Genomic DNA, 12,753 nt, shown 5'->3' with positions numbered 1-12,753 from the left:
TCTTTTCTGCCTCTCCATCTTTAGCTCCCTGTCATCAGATGACAACACCATTCAAATGGAAACACTCCACTCCAGCGTGTGCTCCAGGGGGAAGCTCAGCGGCGCACCTATATTGTGTGTGGAGGGGAGTTTGTGACGCACTCCTGTCATGGATCATATTATTTACACACGCACAAACAGCTCTTAAATACAGAAAATGCAGACTCGACATTCAGCAGCCGACCCCTCCCTCTTCTCTCTTCAAATTGCCTCACACACTTACTAATGAAACGTATACGTGCTATACCACTATCTATGCAATTTTTATGCTGCTTCTCCTCACTAGGGTAGCATGAGTATGCTAGAGCCTATCCCAGCTGACTTAGGACAAAAGGCAGGGTACATGTAAAAATGAGTAGTACACGTATTCTGTATATATTATATGTACTGTCGCATACAGTATAAACATAAACACCAACCTAAGGTGCATGCTGGATCTGGAAATGCTGGAAATATCCAAGTGGCCCCGTTCATTTTTCAGTCGGAGGCCGTCGCTGGAAAAGGTTTTGGATCTGGCCACCCCTAGTGTAGACAAAGAAAATAAAAGGTTTTGGCCACCCCTAGTGTAGACAAAGAAAATAAAAGGTTTTGGTTTCGGCCACCCCTAGTGTAGACAAAGAAAATAAAAGGTTTTGGTTTCGGCCACCCCTAGTGTAGACAAAGAAAATAAAAGGTTTTGGTTTCAGCCACCCCTAGTGTAGACCAAAGAAAATAAAAGGTTTTGGTTTCGGCCACCCCTAGTGTAGACCAAAGAAAATAAAAGGTTTTGGTTTCGGGCCACCCCTAGTGTAGACCAAAGAAAATGAAAGGTTTTGGTTTCGGCCACCCCTAGTGTAGACCAAAGAAAATAAAAGGTTTTGGTTTCGGCCACCCCTAGTGTAGACCAAAGAAAATAAAAGGTTTTGGTTTCGGGCCACCCCTAGTGTAGACTAAAGAAAATGAAAGGTTTTGGTTTCGGCCACCCCTAGTGTAGACCAAAGAAAATAAAAGGTTTTGGTTTCGGCCACCCCTAGTGTAGACCAAAGAAAATAAAAGGTTTTGGTTTCGGCCACCAATAGTGTAGACCAAAGAAAATAAAAGGTTTTGGTTTCGGGCCACCCCTAGTGTAGACTAAAGAAAATGAAAGGTTTTGGTTTCGGCCACCCCTAGTGTAGACCAAAGAAAATAAAAGGTTTTGGTTTCGGGCCACCCCTAGTGTAGACCAAAGAAAATGAAAGGTTTTGGTTTCGGCCACCCCTAGTGTAGACCAAAGAAAATAAAAGGTTTTGGTTTCGGCCACCCCTAGTGTAGACCAAAGAAAATAAAAGGTTTTGGTTTCGGGCCACCCCTAGTGTAGACTAAAGAAAATGAAAGGTTTTGGTTTCGGCCACCCCTAGTGTAGACCAAAGAAAATAAAAGGTTTTGGTTTCGGCCACCCCTAGTGTAGACCAAAGAAAATAAAAGGTTTTGGTTTCGGCCACCAATAGTGTAGACCAAAGAAAATAAAAGGTTTTGGTTTCGGGCCACCCCTAGTGTAGACTAAAGAAAATGAAAGGTTTTGGTTTCGGCCACCCCTAGTGTAGACCAAAGAAAATAAAAGGTTTTGGTTTCGGCCACCCCTAGTGTAGACAAAGAAAACAAAAGGTTTTGGTTTTGGTTTTGGCCACCCTACAAAGAAAATATATGCAGGAATAGCTGGACCAGTCTGTCATCAGCGTTGTATTTTGTTTATTCATTAGTAGGCTACTTCCATGGTCATGGAAAATAATGTACCATGTTAGCATCAGATGCACGTAGCAGTACATACCGCTACCACTGTATATTGGCATAGGGCGGAAAAGTTCCTTTGTGACTCAAACTCTATCCACGCAGCAATAAACGCACTATTTCGGGTGGCTTTACATCCTGCAACATAACCGACAAAGCACCTCACGTTGCGAGCTGTGAAGAAGTAATAAGTGCAAAAACATCAGCGTTCACGCAATTAGCACAAGGGACTTACAGGCCGATGTCATCCTAGATTAATGACAAACAGCATCGTTAAGTGTGAGTGCCGCTAAAGCACACAAACACACCTGAGGATAAAAACAAGTGTGGGGATTCTGAGACTGCCACCCGCTCTCAACCAGCAGCTTTTATCCTCTTTTTCTTTTGAGTCAATTTTCCCTTTCAGGCTCTCAACTTGTTAGTCGGCGTACCAAACAGCCTCTTTTGCCACATTGCTAAGAACTTCAAAGTGTGTTCGACAAGTACTCTCGGGAGTCGGCGTTTCTCACGCTGGGTCCCGAGGTCTTCGGCGCACCGTGTGCATCTACTCCATTGGCATTCAAGGGAGCTGCGACTCGGACTGGGCTCACAGACGCTTTGAATTTTTGTCATCTGCAATAACACTGTCTGTCTGCAGAGGACACAAAAAGGTCGACATATTAATTAAAGTCCTGCATTCTGCTTGACATTTAACACACCGCCGGCGCCCTTTTGTCCCGCCTGCCATGTTTGTGTCTGTCCGTTTCAATAGCAGGCAGACTTTTTTTCCCTCACCTTGAGAGGGATCGGGAATGAGAAATTCTTATACAGAACAAGCAAAAAGAAAAAGGCTTCATTTTGTCGTGAGACGCCGAGATTTACTCAGCTTGTCTCTTTATGTCTGCAGCCGCCACATCAAGGAGGAGCTCAAATTACAACAGTGCTCAAGAGGGCTTTAACGCACAGGCTGTATGAATGACTAATGAAGTCATAAAAAAAGAAGTGTTGCAAAATCTTGGACAAATTTTAATACTCATCTCATACGGCGATTGTGCTGCATTTCCAACAAACAGACTCGTTAAGGTTAAGTCTGTTTGAATTGAATTCTTTCATGCAACAACCTCAAAAGAAAATGGTCAAGGTGAACTATGTTATTCTCTGTTGTTAAAAAAAAACCCTCTGAAATATGGTTCAGCTTTCATTCATCGTGTGACCTACAGCATAGAAAAGTGGAAAAGAGTTTATTTTATGTCTGCAGTCCATCAGGTCAACATGAGAGACGATCAGCAGGTAGAAATTCCAGCGGTTGAAAACAGTGTCTATGAAGCATCCTTTGTACATTTTTAAAGATTCAGCCCCCATAGCGTGTTTCACTCAGGAACATGAAATATGGTAGGCATGTTTACCATTAGTAGACCTACAAAAAAGCCTCAAGAACCCATCCCCGAAACCACACAGGAGGTCGGCCATTTTGGTTTGAAAAAGCCATTTCTTGTCATTTTGGGCATCCTTCACAACCTTACTTCCCCTAGAGATTTTGATTGATTGCTACTAAATTTTAACCAGATATGCTAATCAGGCGGCTGATGCTAAATTATGAAGAATGCTTGTTTTTGTCAATGCACACACCCAAATTTGACTTGGCATCTTCACGGAGCGAGTAGTTGGATTTGAATGAAGACTGCCAAATTCCACTCTGAACAAGACAAATCAATGATTACCCAATTAATCAACAACAATGTTGCCATTAGATGCATTGTTATTTGATTAAAAAAATCTAAATATGCTCTCATTTCAGCCTCGAAAATGTGATTTTTAAAAATTAATTTGCCTTCCATGGAAGCAGACCTATTAGCTTTGTGTTTTAGACAAAACAAGATGTTTACACACTTTGGAAAACACTCATCGACATCTTTGCCTCTTTGTGGACCAAACCACTAACTGTTTGCTTCATATTGATTGGGTCTGTCTAGGGCCTAAGCGATTACTGGATTAATCAAAACGGGCTTCAGATTAATCTACTAATAAAGTTGTTAGTTGCAGGCTCTCAACATTGGCTAAAGTTTGCATTATTAATTCATTCATTTTCTACTGCTTTTCCTCACAAGGGTCGCGGGGGTGCTGGAGCCTATCCCAGCTGTCTTTGGGCGAGAGGCGGGATACACCCCAGACTGGTGGCCAGCCAATCACAGGGCACATATAGACAAACAACCATTCACACTCACATTCATACCTATGGATAATTTGGAGTGGCCAATTAACCTAGCATGTTTTTGGAATGTGGGAGGAAACCGGAGTACCCGGAGAAAACCCACGCATGCACGGGGAGAACATGCAAACTCCACACAGAGATGGCCGAGAGTGGACTTGAACCCTGTGAGGTCTGCGTGTTAACCACTCGACCGCCGTGCCGCCGCTTGCATTATTATTATTATTATTATTATTGCGGTTGTAGTTAGCGGTGGCGTACATCTGCACTGCATCACACTAGGAGCCGTTTCTAATATTTTGGTTGGCCTCAACAACAGACAGCTAACACACTGTACACAAGCAAAACCAGGCTGATAAAAATATCAGTGACAGTGAAAGAACGGCGAAAATTACAGTCAAGCTTTTCTCGCCAGAGCCAAGTTGAGACAGGAGAGCTGCTCCCTCGCTTGTCGCTATTGCTTTTCTCGCTTTCATAAGTGACCTTGGAAGGAACGTCTTTGTGTAAACATGACTGCAGCGCTCCAGTAATTACAGCAGGGTTGGCTGTTTGGATTCAATGCCAACCCTCCTCCGCACACTATCCTGAACATACAGTAATTTGATTATTCCCACATTGTTTAGCTCTTAATTTCCCCGTATCTGCACTTGGGAGTGGTGGGAGTAGTCTTCCCACACTAGACTCTCCTGCATGGATAGTATGTGTGTGGAATTACAAGGTGATTTATTGATCGTATTTTATAGCACAAAAGGCAGTGTGTTTGATTTTGCATTGATCCTTTTGGACAGAAATGGAAGTGGAACTCATTAGAACGAGATAAAGATGTTTTTATTACAGGGCTCTACATTAAAAACCAAAATGACTTGCCCATAGGGAATCCTTAAGGTGAGAACTACTTGCCCGAACTTGCCCCATGTAAAATGAAAAGACTGCCATAATGAGAATTTCAAATAAATAAAATAAATAATACCTTACACATCGTAGTCGTAGTAAGCAGTGATATTTATAAGTTGTGCACCACAATGAAACATTACTGAATAGACACATTTGTGTACTAGTAAAGTGTTTTTAATCCAGAAAAAAAGCTCAATGGTCAAACAATAATTTGTGAAGCAAAGGTGAGAAAAATACACAGAGAAATGGAAGCGCTAGATTTTGTAGCTTGTGCAAAATCAGCACTTGGTATTGGATCTAATCGGTGGTGTTTCATTGTGACCACTTCAAATTGTCACAGCAATGTGATTCACTCACCTGTGCCATCATTTGATTGGCTGCCGCTAATAAAATACTTGTTTAGGAGGCACTGGTTCATCACTTTTTGCTGTTTCCTTCAGAATTAGACGATGTTGGCAGCGACGCCATGATGGATGTTTTTGTAGTCAAACGATCGCTGATTGGTTGATCGTGAACAACAGGTGTGGGTAAAACGCGGACTGTGGATTACGGACCGCGGTCTAAATAAACGATTCTGATTGGTCCATTTCAAGATTTGCAAGGATTGGTTTGCGAATTACCACCGGAATTACGCAGTCCGTGTTTTACCAACACCCAACAAGAACCGCTTTTAAAAAAAACTCTTGGCAGTATGGCATGCCAAAGTGCACTTGCCCGACGGGAATATCACTGATTAGATTTACTTGCCCGAATTTTGTTTTAACTTGCCCCGGGCCATCGGTACATCGTTATTGTCGAGCCCTGCACCATATGAAGAAACAGACCTATGAATCCCATGTGCGGTGGAACATGTCAGTGCATGTGATGAATAGATTTAAATAAATAGAAAAATAATACAATATAATGGAGGAGTCTACAGACTAATATTTCTTTTAAGAAAAGTACAAGAAAGAAATGTAAAAAAAAAAACAAAATAAAAACTGTTAATAAAGACTAATTTGAATGACTAAAGGCCTCACTCTGTTCACCAAGATGCTGAAACCAATGCCCAGAGTGAAACCTCTTCAAGGAAGAGAGACACACAGAGATGTCCAAACGGAGATTCGAACCATGGCCTATATGCTAACCACTTTGTTACTCGCTCAGGTGGTAGATTGGTTTTATTCCAACCCAATGGTTGCTGGTTCGATCCTCTGTGAATGGATTTCAACACATTGCTGATTTATTTCAACAAGTTCAACAATCTAATCTATTTATTTGTAAGATTCCAAATAACATGATTTATTATATGATCTAATTGAACCGATAGTTGAGCAGGTAATTCTTTGTTGTGTCATCCTAGACTTGCTTAACATTTAATATGCGGCACCTGCACACGTCAGGTCCGATCCCCTTAAAAACTTTTATTCTCATCACGCTTCCTGACTACCTTTTAACCACCAAGCGACAAGCAAATAATAGCATTGAGAGCTAAAATAGATTGAAAGCGCTTTCTCCCTTCAATACTGTTTAGATATTCTTTGTCCCTCATTAGTCAAAGTCTCCGGCAGCAGCACTTCAATGGCGCTGATTAATTATACATTTAGACACAACAGCAAATGCGTTTTGGTAATATCATGAATTAGTCATCTTTCATCATATGTGACCTACATACTTTTTCTATTTGTGGAATGAACATGGTGTGATGATATGTTAGAACAATAAAACACACTGTGGCGCCGAAAGGGGGATCACATGACACACATCCGCAAGGCAAAGCGTGGTGTCATTGTCACTTGTGATAAAAATCTGCGCGCCGTGTTGCCGCGCTGACCTTTTCACAAAGCGAGCAGACAAGTTCAGCGCTGTCCATTTCCATCGGCAAAATTAAAGTCTCCCCTGTGAGGTTAAACCCGCTGCCATCAGGGTTGGAACCAATTACGTAAGAATATGCGGTGAAATGGCAGCTTGGTTCACACGGGAAACACATACTTTCTCCAGTTCTGCAGCATCACTCCAAATGTTAAAGAGTCCTTACACGACACAGAATTCAAACTACAGTTTCTGGGTTAGAATGTAAAGAATTTAAGAAATACGTGATAATCGGAACTAGACTAGGTTCTCTGAAACGACGTTTCACCTCTCATCTGACCAGGCTTCATCGGTTCTTGCTCAATGACTAGACTATGTGGGGGAAAAACACTAGGTAGGACATCCCTAGTTTCCTGCTTGGAGTCCGGTGGCGATCCATTCGACATCTCCTGTCTATGATGTCATCAGTGGTTGACTCTTTAGTTCTTTGCCTATGCAAAACTCTGGCCGAATAGTGTCATTTGTTTGTGCTGCTTTGTGCCATTAAAATGAACGTTTGTGCTGCTTTTGTTTTTGAGTTCCTACAGTTTCTTTGTTGTCAGTTTTGTCAGCAAAAGTTCACCCAACCATCCATTTCCTCCAAAAACTAAAATAGCCCAGTATAAACAGCCATTTTAATTGCACAAAGCAGCACAAACGAATGGGACTATTTTGGATACATTTGGTGCAAAAATTGTTTGTGCTGCTTTGTGCCATTAAAAGGAATGTTTGTGCTGCTTTTATTTTTGAGTTCCTGCAGTTTCTTTGTTGTCAGTTTTGTCAACAAAAGTTCACCAAACCATCCATTTCCTCCGAAAACTAAAATAGCCCAGTATAAACAGACATTTTAATTAATTAATAATTAATTTGCACAAAACAACACAAACAAACAGGAATATTTTGGATACATTTTGAGCAAATGCGGGGCTGGTTGACTTTGGTTGATCTATAAAATTAATTGTAATAACAAAAAGCAGCACAAATGCTAATTTTATTTGCACAAAACAGCACAAATGAATGGGACTTTTTTTGGGGGGGGGTTGCCAATTATCACTGGTCCAGTATGTATTGTGCACTGCAAGTTCCCTTTCACTCATCATTTCTATGCTTTTAGATACGCCAACAAAGATTTCTGTGCATTTCATTCTTTTTGCCATTCGGTGGTTGTCTAGGAATGTAACCCCCGCTTTCAATAACGTTGTCTCCATTGGTGAATTGTTCACTCTCACGGCCATTAAAGTGACATTCGAGACTTGCTGTGTCCTCTGGATTGTCTATCCATGAAGCTGTCAATCATGTTGCGTTGCCTGTCAACACACTTAACAGTTATGTGTATTTTTCAGCTCGTAGAGGATGCGTACAACTGTATGCTTGTGTGTCTCTGGCTCCCAGTGAAGACGAAAGTGAGGACACACCCTTATTCAAAGTGTCTCCAGATGTCAGACAGACAGACCCACGGCCTCATGTTTATTAATTACAGACTATATATCCTGGAGCTGGGAGGGGGAAAGAAATACAATTTGTCTTTCGCCACAGGAATTCATCCTTCGCTGCTGTGGCTTCTGGCTTTGGTTTGTGAATTCTACGGGTGTCTTTCATTTTTATAGGCAGAAAAAAAACAGGGGGAGGGTGGTGGAGATTGGCGGAGTGGGTGGGGGAGTCCGAGATTCAATTTACAGACGAGATGGAAAGCCAACACACATGTCGGAAGTGAAAATGGCGGCAGTGGACAAAGACGGATGCGGTTTGCGAGTTGAAGACCAAATATTACTAAAAATGATGTTAGCGTAAATGCCATGTCACAATTGATCACACGTATGGACTCCTACGCTGCCTTCAGGACTACCTTTTGCTAGTTTTTGTACCCTTGGGTCTTTGGCTAGGTCAGTCAGTCAGGCTGCTTCCTTGCCATCCAGCCAGCTCATCTGATCTGCCAGTTTTGTGATGATTGTAATCCTCAGTTCAGTTTTTTCCGACACCATCGCCTTGGACTCATTATTGTTGCACTCAACTATAATCCGTACTATAAGTCGCACTTTTTTTTCATCGGTTGCTGTTCCTGCGACTTATACTCCAGAGCGACTTATAAATGAAAAAACTGTTTAGGTTCCATAAACACTGGACACCTTTTCTGTTCATGTTTATTTTTTGTGTAGCTGAATAAGCATTGTGTTAGCAACCTGTTCTCTATTCTTTTATTGTTAGAACTTGCCTTCCAAGAGGACGTAATGTCGGTTTTGGTCAAGGAGTTAGTAAAATAAATTACCTGCAAAAAATGTGACTTATACTCCAGTGCGATGTACAGGGCTCTACATTAAAAACAAAAATTATTTGCCCATGGAGAATCCTTAAGGTGAGAACTACTTGCCCAAACTTGCCTCATGTAAAATTAGACGCATTGTACTTGGAGGAATGTCTGAAAAATTGCGGAGATGTATGTTAACATGGCATGCCATACTACCTTACACATCGTAGTCGTAGTAAGCAGTGATATTTAGAAGTTGTGCACCACAATGAAACATTATTGAATAGACACATTTGTGTACTAGTAAAGTGTTTTTAATCCAGGAAAAAATGCTAAATGGTCAAACAATAATTTGTGAAGCAAAGGTGAGAAAAATACACAGAGAAATTTTGTAGCTTGTGCAAAATCAGCACTTGGTATTGGATCTAATCGGTGGTGTTTCATTGTGACCACTTGAAATTGTCACAGCAATGTGATTCACTCACCTGTGCCATCATTTGATTGGCTGCCGCTAATAAAATACTTGTTTAGGAGGCACTGGTTCATCACTTTTTGCTGTTTTCCTTCACAAGTTGTTGAAGAATTAGACCATGTTGGCAGGGACGCCATGATAGATGTTTTCCTAGTCAAACCATCGCTGATTGGTTGATCGCCAACAAGAACGGGTGTGGGTAAAACGCGGACTGTGGACTTGGACCGTGGTCTAAATAAACGATTCGGATTGGTCCATTTCAAGATTTGCAAGGATTGGTTTGCAAATTACCACCGGAATTACGCAGTCCGTGTTTTACCAACACCCAACAAGAACCGCTTTAAAAAAAACTCTTGGCAGTATGGCATGCCAAAGTGCACTTGCCCGACGGGAATATCACTGATTGGATTTACTTGCCCCAATTTTGTTTTAACTTGCCCCGGGCCATCGGTACATCGTTATTGTCGAGCCCTGATATGTTTTTTTCTACCTAATTATGCATTTTTGGCCTTGTGCGACTTATACTCCAGAGCGACTTATAGTCCAGAAAATACGGTATTTATTGTTGAGTGAGGGAGCAATAATCCAATTTGATTTTGTCTTAAAAACTATTCCTGAAAAAATGGGAGTGGTCTCAGGGTAGTCTTATATTCCTTCCTTATATTCCTACAACTTTTTCTCTGTGTGACTGAGATTTTGAATGTATTTTTTGCTTAGTAGAAGCTGTTCTCCAAACAGTGCTATAGGTTCTGCCCTGAAAGGAGCCAAATCTTGCATGTTGAGCTTGTTTACAGCGAATCCTTATTTTGGGGATGCCTTTGGGAAAACCGTTGCAACAACAGGTTGCAGGAAAGACACGTGCATTATTCATTTCCAGGCTGTGGTGATCAAAGCTGCCTTCTTCGCCACCAGACCCACCGACTCCCCGCCTGGCTCGTCTTCTGTGACTGACACAGTCGCTTATAATCCACAACGCTGGAAAATTCCATTTCCCCGCAAACCCGGATCTTGTATAATCAGTGCTGGTTCATCAGGAAATGAGCAGCAAAGAGGACTTGTATCAGTTCGATAAATACAAACAAATCTCATCAGGTATGCGTTTGGCATCCTTGGAAAAATCCACATCTCCACCCCACTACACTCAAAGGTGTGTTTATCCTTAATCTTCTTTGTTATTCCTCATTTTAAAAAAAAACCTCTATCAAGGATAGGTGTTTGGCAGACTTAATGCACTCGCTGGAGAATACAGAGCGAGGCAGGAAGTAGCAGCCACTAATACATAAAGATGAAGGAAGGCTTTACCAAGACAAAACCAATTACTTTAGCAATTTCCCAGTCGGAGAGTGGACAATGGGTCACTTCACGCTGATTGTCCAGGAAATATCGAAAGCATACAGCAGCGGAGGTAGAGGAGAGAGAAAAATGATATTTAGCCACATCACCAGAGGAGCAGGTTTATTGGAGGTTATCATAGCTAAACAACCCTTTCTGGCTCATTCGTGTCAATTGTAAGCAGATTCCAAAGGCTCAGCAGTGTTTTTACCACACATATTAGTGAAGATATGAAAACAAACCATCCAACACGTACGAATACCACAGCTAATCGTTTCAAATGGTTAGTCAAAAACTAAATTGTACAAAAACTAACAATTTTCCCTACAGGGAGAAATGAAAAACCAATGAATCCATTCCGCAACCATGAGTCCACTGAGCTAAAAACACAGATATGCAAAATTTAGCAGCAGTTTTATTGGAACGTGACCACGGATTTAACAAAGACCAAAGAATTTGGAATTTGGAAACGTAATTGTGGAAATATATTTTGATAATAAATGCATAACCACAATAAATTAATTTAAAAATGTGAAAAACATAATATTATTGTAACAAATTTTGTATAAATTTACTACAATTATTAAAACAATATTATACGATAACAATACAAATTCAGCAAAAGTCAAATAATACGAAAACCGAAATTGTACTTGACTAAAAATCTAGAAGTGCGTGAGTATGAGTAGGTAGTGGCGGCTTTAACATGAAGATCACAGAATGTTGTAACATCCCAAAATACTTGAGTCTTAAAATACCCTTGGAAAATACATCAAATATACATGAATACATATTGAAGAATATGGCATTTAATTATATTTATAAACGCATATTTATTTTGCTTGTGCAAGATCAAAGGACGTTGGCTTCTGCAAGATAAATATCGAATAAATAATAAATGCAGACAAATAATAAATTAATAAAAATATTACTGGAGGTTGTATATAGTATTATATTACATAACATACAAATTTGGACATTTGGGTACAAGTAGAAATATCCTGCAACATGCGGGCTTGTTGTGCTATTCACCACGTTGGGCTGTTTCCTGTTGGATTGCGGACATTTATGCACATACTGCATGTGTGTTTAACCCAGCTGTGCACCCTGATAAGCCACCTGCCTGGTCTGGGGGGGGCGCGAATAAAAAAAACGTGATGTGAGTAGAATTTGCAAGCTGGAGCTGAATCGTAAAGTCAGACCGGTGGCGCCATATCGAGCGACCCCTTTGATTTATTGGTGATAAAAACATATGAATCGGTGCGGCTTTAATTTCTACTTACACTAATAGGGTAGATAAAGTACTCGTGGAGAATATTAAGAAAGTATCAATTTGTTAAACAAGATATGCTATTGGGCTTTGCCCTTGGCTGTCTGAATTGATGGAGTCGCTATGCAGATGACCCCATTCTGGCATGGCCGGCGACTGGATCATGAATCATCTCTCACAAGGGACTTGGCTGCCGGGGCAGGTTAGAAAACTCAGCCTGAATGGCCGAAAATCATTTCATCACAAGAGTTTCTGCGAGAAGATGCTCAAACTGTTTTTTTTCATGCAGTGGACGAGAGCGAAAAAAATACCTCTGGAGATGCAAATATTCAATTAAACACTTCACAGTCTGGAGGGTTTCACCGCGCCACCGGGGGCTACATTTTGCGATAGATGAATATTTCCTTGGGCGAGAGCTAAAACTTTTTAGGGGGGAAAACAACAACAGCAGCTGTTTAGTTGCAAGGTTGCACCGGAATCAAGCAGCCGTAAAGGCGGCTGAGGTGCTCAAACAGCTGGCATGAGCTTAGTAAATAAAACTGTGAAAAATCACTCTTTTGATGTATGGAGGAAAAGCTTAACGGCGGTCGTATAAATCAGGGAGAGCGCTGTTAAATAATGAGGGGTAATACGTTATGGCGATAAGCTCACCTGGCAACGCACCAATTTAACCATCGTACGTGACAGACGTCATTTCGGTAACTAAACGTTAGGAAACGTCATTTCACAGAGTCATT

The sequence above is a fragment of the Doryrhamphus excisus genome, linkage group LG7 (genome assembly GCF_037039965.1).
Source record: "Doryrhamphus excisus strain RoL-2023G ecotype Guam linkage group LG7, RoL_Dexc_Guam_v1.1, whole genome shotgun sequence".
NCBI classification, from domain to species: domain Eukaryota; kingdom Metazoa; phylum Chordata; class Actinopteri; order Syngnathiformes; family Syngnathidae; genus Doryrhamphus; species Doryrhamphus excisus.
Note: the sequence above shows the minus strand (reverse complement) of the source record.